Genomic DNA, 6,820 nt, shown 5'->3' on the forward strand with positions numbered 1-6,820 from the left:
ATGTGTATAGTCATCTCTTATGTTGTCTAAAGAAGGTATTTGAAATAAACAAATCATTTGTCTTGCAGAAATCTATCATTCGTTCTCCAGCATCATTTTTATCACCAAGTCCAAATTTTCCAACTACTGGTCCTTCCTCTTTGCTCCCTACTTTTGCATTCCATCACCAGTAATGAGCAATACATCTTGATCTATATTTATTTATAGAACCAATATATTGCATTCCAGATGTGTATCAGGACCATGACCAGCACTGGAATTTTTTCTTTCATTGTAGTTCAGGTGAAAGTTACAGAGCATATTCATTTTCCATTCCACAATTTATACGTATTTTGTTTTGTGACATTAGTTGCAATCCCTATAATGTAACACAGTAGTCTTTTCTCCTTTCTTCACTCTGTTTCCTGTTTCTTCCTGCCTTCTGAGCTTTGTTTTTGAGCAAATGCTGCCCATTTGGTCTTGCATGGTAGATTGTACTAATAAGTACATTCCTTCCAGGCATTATTAGTCACTTTATAGGCCTGTCTATTATTTGGCTGAGGATGACAAATTGAACAGTGTGTAAAGACATTCAAGTGATTAAAACCAAGAACAAAATAATACTGCTATGTAAATTCTGCATGAAGGTTGCCAGCATGAACCCTTGATGTAGAGGCTATGTTGACCCAGCATGGGAAAGACAATGGAAAGAGGTGGAGGTTATTTAGCAAATCCCTACTTAAGGAGTCCTGGTGTGACACTGCAGGATAATGAGCTGGACCACAAGGTCAGTTTGAGTAGCAAGGTCGGCAGTTCAAACTCACCAGTCGCTCCTCGAAAACCTTAAACAGCTTTGCTACAAGTCAAAACCAACTTGACAGCACTTAACAACTATAAAGGATGACTAGGAAAATAAGAGAAATGCTGTAAGAAAGGAAAGATGAAACATACAAATATTGTATGATACCACAGTTGTAAAAAGTTAAGAAAAGGTTTTCTTGCTAAAAAAAAAAAAGACATTTTATGACTTACCAGGTTACCAGGGTTGAGAGGAGGGGAAATTATTCACTGGCTAGACACATGTTGACAAGGGTCACATGGAAGGCAATCTACAATATGAGGGAGGTTAGCAGAAGAAAGATGAAGGTAGTGAAAGTTACAGAAAAGAGTTCAAGAGTTAAAGTGAACAGAGGTAAATACTGTTAACTGACCATACATAGAGGGGATTGCAATCATTGAAATGAAAGGAAGTGTATGATTTGTTGAATGTGGGACTGATGATCTGTCCTATCAACCTTAACTCAATTCACAATAAAAAGTTTTTTTTTAAAAATCACTTTACTTGGATCCACAATCAGTGTCCAAGAAAGTAACAATCAAGAAATCAAATGACATATTACATTCAGCAAATCTACTATAAGTGACCTCTTTAAAGTATAATAAGCAAAGATGTCACTTTGATAACTAAGGTAAGCTTGACCCAAGCCATGGTATTTTCAACTGCCGCATATACATGCGAAAGCTGGGCAATGAATAAGGATGGTCAAAGAAGAATAGATGCATTTGCATTATGGTGTTGATGAAGAATACTGAATAGGCCATGTACTGCCAGAAGAATGAACAAATCTATCTTGGAGGAAGTACAGCCAGAATGCTCCTCAGAAGGGATGATGGTGAGATATCATCTCATGTGCACTGGACATGTTATCAGGTGGGACCAGTCCCTAGAGAAGGCCATCATTCTTGGAAAAGTAGAGGGTCAGTGAAAGAAGACCCTCAATGAGATGGATTGTCACAGAGAATGCAACAGTGAGCTCACATATTGCAACAATTATGAGGGTGGGGCTCTATGAGTCAGAATTGACTCTACGGCACCTAGTAACAGCATAGCTAAAAGGAAGGGTATATGGATACTATTTACAGATTGTGTGTGTGTTTGTGTACGTGGTCTCCTAACTGGTGCTAATTCAAAAAAGCAAGTTAAGTTTGAAAAAATTAAGCTTATTTCTAGCTAACATTCTGTTTCAAGCCAGGAGTGACTTAGCCCTTTTAAGAAGCTTTTGCCTGGAACATTTGGTAACAAATTAGGAAACATGAAGGGATAGAGCAGGCTCCCACACTGAAGCATTACCATCCCCACACCAAGAAAGGGTCAATCTCAAGCTTAACATTTACTTTTGGTTTATTTCCATAACCTATTAAGTAAGAGTCAACGTCAATTAGTAAAGACAATTATTAGAAGGGTAATGGAGAAATATAGTTTCCAGCTCTTTTTTTAAATCACTGTTTGTTCAACACTTTTAAATGAATTAAAAGCAGATGTTAAAATTGCTGCCAACTGTTCACTTGTCATCTGAGAATGAGAATTAACTTGCTTTTGTTCATCATTAAGTTAAATGTTAGACTTCAGAAGTTTAAAGAGACTTGTAGTGCAGGTCCTGATAGGCTAGTAAAGGTATGAAAAATAGAAGTATTTTAAATAATTGTGAAAACATTTGTCCTTGAACAATAGCAAGGAAAATTCATGGGAAAGTTTAGAATTCTCACAAGATAGCTATCTGAGATAACAAAAGTCAATGTTTGCTTTTCAATTCACCAAGAAATTTGAGGTAATGCAGTTACCACTCTCAAAGGCAAAAAATATAAGATGCTTTAGGATTCAGGGCCCAGATGACAAGGTCTGACAATAAGTGCTTTACAAGTTCAGAGTATGTAGAGCTTAAGAAAGCCTGGGGTAATATGGGCAGGGATCTCAGTGGCAATTGAAGACTGGACAATTGAAGATTATGCAGGGTTTGTCATACATGCACCTCCTATGACAGCCAGCCTCCAAACTGGTCCCCAGTGATTCTCACCCTTGTTTATTCATGACTTTGTGTCGTTCCCTCCCACACAGAATAAGGATGACCTGTGAAACTAATAGTATATTGCAGAAATGATGAAGTGTGACTTCTAAAGTTGTTGTTGTTGGTGGTGGTTGTGTGTCACGGAGTTGCTTCAGACGCATAGCAACCCCGCACAGAGTTTCCAAGGATGTATATCTTTATAGGGGCAGAAAGCCTCATCTTTTTCCCATAGAGCAACTGGCAGATTCTAACTACTAGCCTTGTGGTTAGCAGCCCAGCTCACAATCCACCACACTACCAGGGATCCTTGACTTGTATGGTTGGGTCATAAAAAATATTACAGCTTCTATCTTGGTTTCTCTTAGATGTTCATTCTGGGAGAAACCAGTTGCCATGTGAAGAAGATATTTAAGCAGTTCATAGAGAGGTTCAATTGGACAGAAACTGAGGCCTCCCGCTAACAACCAGCACCATGTGAGTGAACCACTGTGGAAGTGAATCCTCTAGCCTCAATGAAGCCTTCAAATGTCTGCATGACTGCAACCTGAGGCAATATCATGACTATAGTGTCACAAAACTCTGAGGTAGAACTATCCAGCTATGTGGTTCCTGAATTCCTGACCACAGATATTGGAAACAATAAATGGTCAGTTTTAAGACTCTGAGCTTTGGGGTAATTTGTTATGTAGCACTGGGTTATTTATGTTGTTGTTGTTAAGTACCGTGGAGTCGGTTCCGACTCATAGTGACCCTACACAGGGTTTCCGAGGCTGCAAATCTTTACGGGAGCAGAATACCTCATCTTTCTCCCGTGGAACAGCTGGTAGTTTTGTACTGCTGACCTTGCGGTTAGCAGCTCTATTCGTAACCACTACGCTACCAGAGCTCATCTTATTAAATCTTTATATTTACCTGAGAAAGAAATGCACCAAAGTCAAGGAAAGATTGGTTGAATCTGGAATAAAAGATCAAGAGCTTTGATTATTTCTCTTTTTTTTCCAAATTAATATTGCAGTGAAAATGAAGTAAATTGTCCCACACTAACATACCAACTGGAGTCCTGCTGTGGTGCTGTGGGTTAATGCCTCAGACTGCAAAGCCATTTGAACTGCAAGGTCGGTGGTTCAAGCTCACCAGCTGCTCCTCAGAAACCCTAAACAGAGTTGCTATGGGTCGGAATCAACTCGATGGCACTTAACAACAACAACAACATACCAACTGGGAGCTTGGTGACTGTAGGATAAGCACTGGATTGTGAATCACAAGGTAGGCAATTCGAGCCCATCAGCCGTTCCACGGGAGAAAGGTGAGTCTTGTCTGCTCCTGCAAAGATTCGCAGTCTGGAAACCCGAAACAGAGTCACTATAGGTTAGAATGGATTGGACAGCACTTAACAACAATACTGATCTTTTGGTTTGCATTCCAGTGCTTATTCTACAGAGCTACAAGATCAATGGTTCAAGCCCACCAGTCACTCCATGAGAGGAAGACGGGGCTTTCTGCTCCCACAAAGATTTACAGCCTCAGAAACCCTATACAAGATCACTAGGAGTTGGAACCAACTTGACAGCACTTAACAACAACAATAGCATAATAACTATGGTCATAAAGATGAGAGCACATGGATCCCTACCTACCTTCTAATCCCTAACAGCCATGAATGCCTTCATTCATTCCAAAATACTTAAACAAACAAACAAATCCATAGTTCATTTGACAAATATTTATAAAGAATCTTCTGTGTCACAGACATGTAATTATAGACATACACTATTACTACTATGTGTTACAAGAACATAAAATGAAATATTTATGCTCTGAGCAGTTGCCATAATAACTATATGGTACCTAACACCAAATGATAGAGGAAAACATTTTGTTTGCTATAGCTTCATTCGAAACAATTTTTTTAAACTTTCATATTTCTTTTATAAAATTACAAATTGATTTTATAAAAGGATACCTAAAGTAAAAATATCCAAGGAAAATACTCTACCTTCCCACTTGGATGTGAAAACAGAAGCAGGAGAACAACTCTATGCATATGTAATCAGTGGGTGTCCCTTTCTTGGAGTTGCATCTTGGAAGTGGTTGCATTGTGCAGAGATCCAGACGATCATCATAGTTAATGTCACCTTAGTTTAGCACCAGGTCCATTTATAAAAGAGATTACAAAAGGTAGAAGTTTTGTAACAAAAAGTAAGGAACAATTAATCTTACAGTCCAAGAACAGAGGACCCTAGGACCATCAGGGGAGGGGTATGAGTGGAATGTGGGACCAAAACCAGAGAAGCAGCAACACCAGAGATGGAGGCAGAGATGGTGACATGGAGAGAGAGAGCAGCTGGAGACTCTAAACTCATGGAAAGAGAAAGGCTGTGGGCTGGAAGGCTTGCAGAATGTGCCCTTTGGTTGCTTAAATGATTATATGTACACCCCCTCTCAAAAAAAACAGAGGAAATAGAAGCAAATACTGTTGAATGATGATACACAGATGAGATTGTAATCATTGCAATGAAATGATTAGTATAAGACTGATGTTCTCCCATGTAAACTATCACTTCATTCACAATGTTGTTGTTGTTGTTATGTGCCGTGGAGTCGGTTCCGACACATAGCGACCCTGTACAGAGTTTCTGAGGCTGTAAATCTTTACGGGAGCAGAAAGCCTCATCTTTCTCCCATGGAACAGCTGGTAGTTTTGAACTGCTGTCCCTGAGGTTCACAGTCCATTTTGCAATTTGTTACCACTACCCCACCAGAGCTTCTTCAATTCACAATAAAAACTTAAAAAAAGAGAGAGAGAGAGAGAGAGAGAGAGAGATTTCAACTCTCTCTACTCCAGAGGGTTGTTAAGTGCTGTCAATTCAATTCCGACTCATAACTACCCTGTATAGGGTTTCCAAGGTGTGGCCCTGCAGGTTAATGCACTGGATGGCAAGGTCAGCTTGAATTGCAAGTTTGGCAGTTCAAGCCCACCAGCCATTCCTTGGAAACCTTATACAGGGTCGCTATGAGTGGGAACCAACTCCATGATACATAACGACAAGAACAGCCAATCTTTGCAAAGAAAGAAATTTATATTACTGATAACATCTTATAATTATGAGAGAAGAGCAATATAAGAATGTACATAAAACCTTTTCTAGAGCTTTCAAAAGGGTTAGATTCTTTTATTTTGTTTTGCTGTATTTTGATAGCAAATTCCACTTGCAATTCTGCGTTTTTATTTTTTGTTTTTTTTATGCACACACAAACCATGTAAATGGAGGATCTTGAGGCCTTCAAATCTTTTCAGAAAACTCATAAAATTATATCTATAAAAATTTACACCCATCCAGAAAATGTCTATTGACATATGTGGCCCTTATTATCTGAGAATATTGAGGCACATTGGAGGAAAATGTGGCTAAGCCAGATCCTGAGCAAAAGGAAGGGCTTATGATTAAAAGACTCAGCAATCCAGGGGGATATACATTAATTCAGTGTTCCTTTTAGAAGATGAGATGACATAATGGAAAGTGTGGTTACATATGGTACAGTGCAAGAAAAAGAGGAGAGAACCATACGGACATAACACTTACCTACCACTGAGAACTGTAGTAACTCTGCAATCTAGATATCAACCACCCAGATCCAAGCAAGCACTGTCGAAGAGTGAATCGGTAGAGCCTTGTAAATAAAAACAAATTAAGGGCATACCAGGTTTCAAGACTCTGTGTATTCTTTCCATCTTCTTTTGATACTTTCTGTATCATTCAATAATTTGCCCAGAGAATCCTTCAATAACAAAAGTCGAGTCTTGAATTTTTTCTTTAGTTCCTCCAGCTTGAGAAATGCTGAGCGTGTTCTTCCTTTTTGGTTTCCTGACTCCAGATCTTTGCCCACTATGTTGTAATATTAGACTTTATCTTCTCGAGCTGACCTTTGAAATTTTCTGGTCAGCTCTTGTATTGCCTCATTTTTTTCCATTTTCTTTAGCATTTCTATACTGG

Source organism: Chrysochloris asiatica, unplaced genomic scaffold, assembly GCF_000296735.1.
Source record: "Chrysochloris asiatica unplaced genomic scaffold, ChrAsi1.0 scaffold00120, whole genome shotgun sequence".
NCBI lineage: Eukaryota > Metazoa > Chordata > Mammalia > Afrosoricida > Chrysochloridae > Chrysochloris > Chrysochloris asiatica.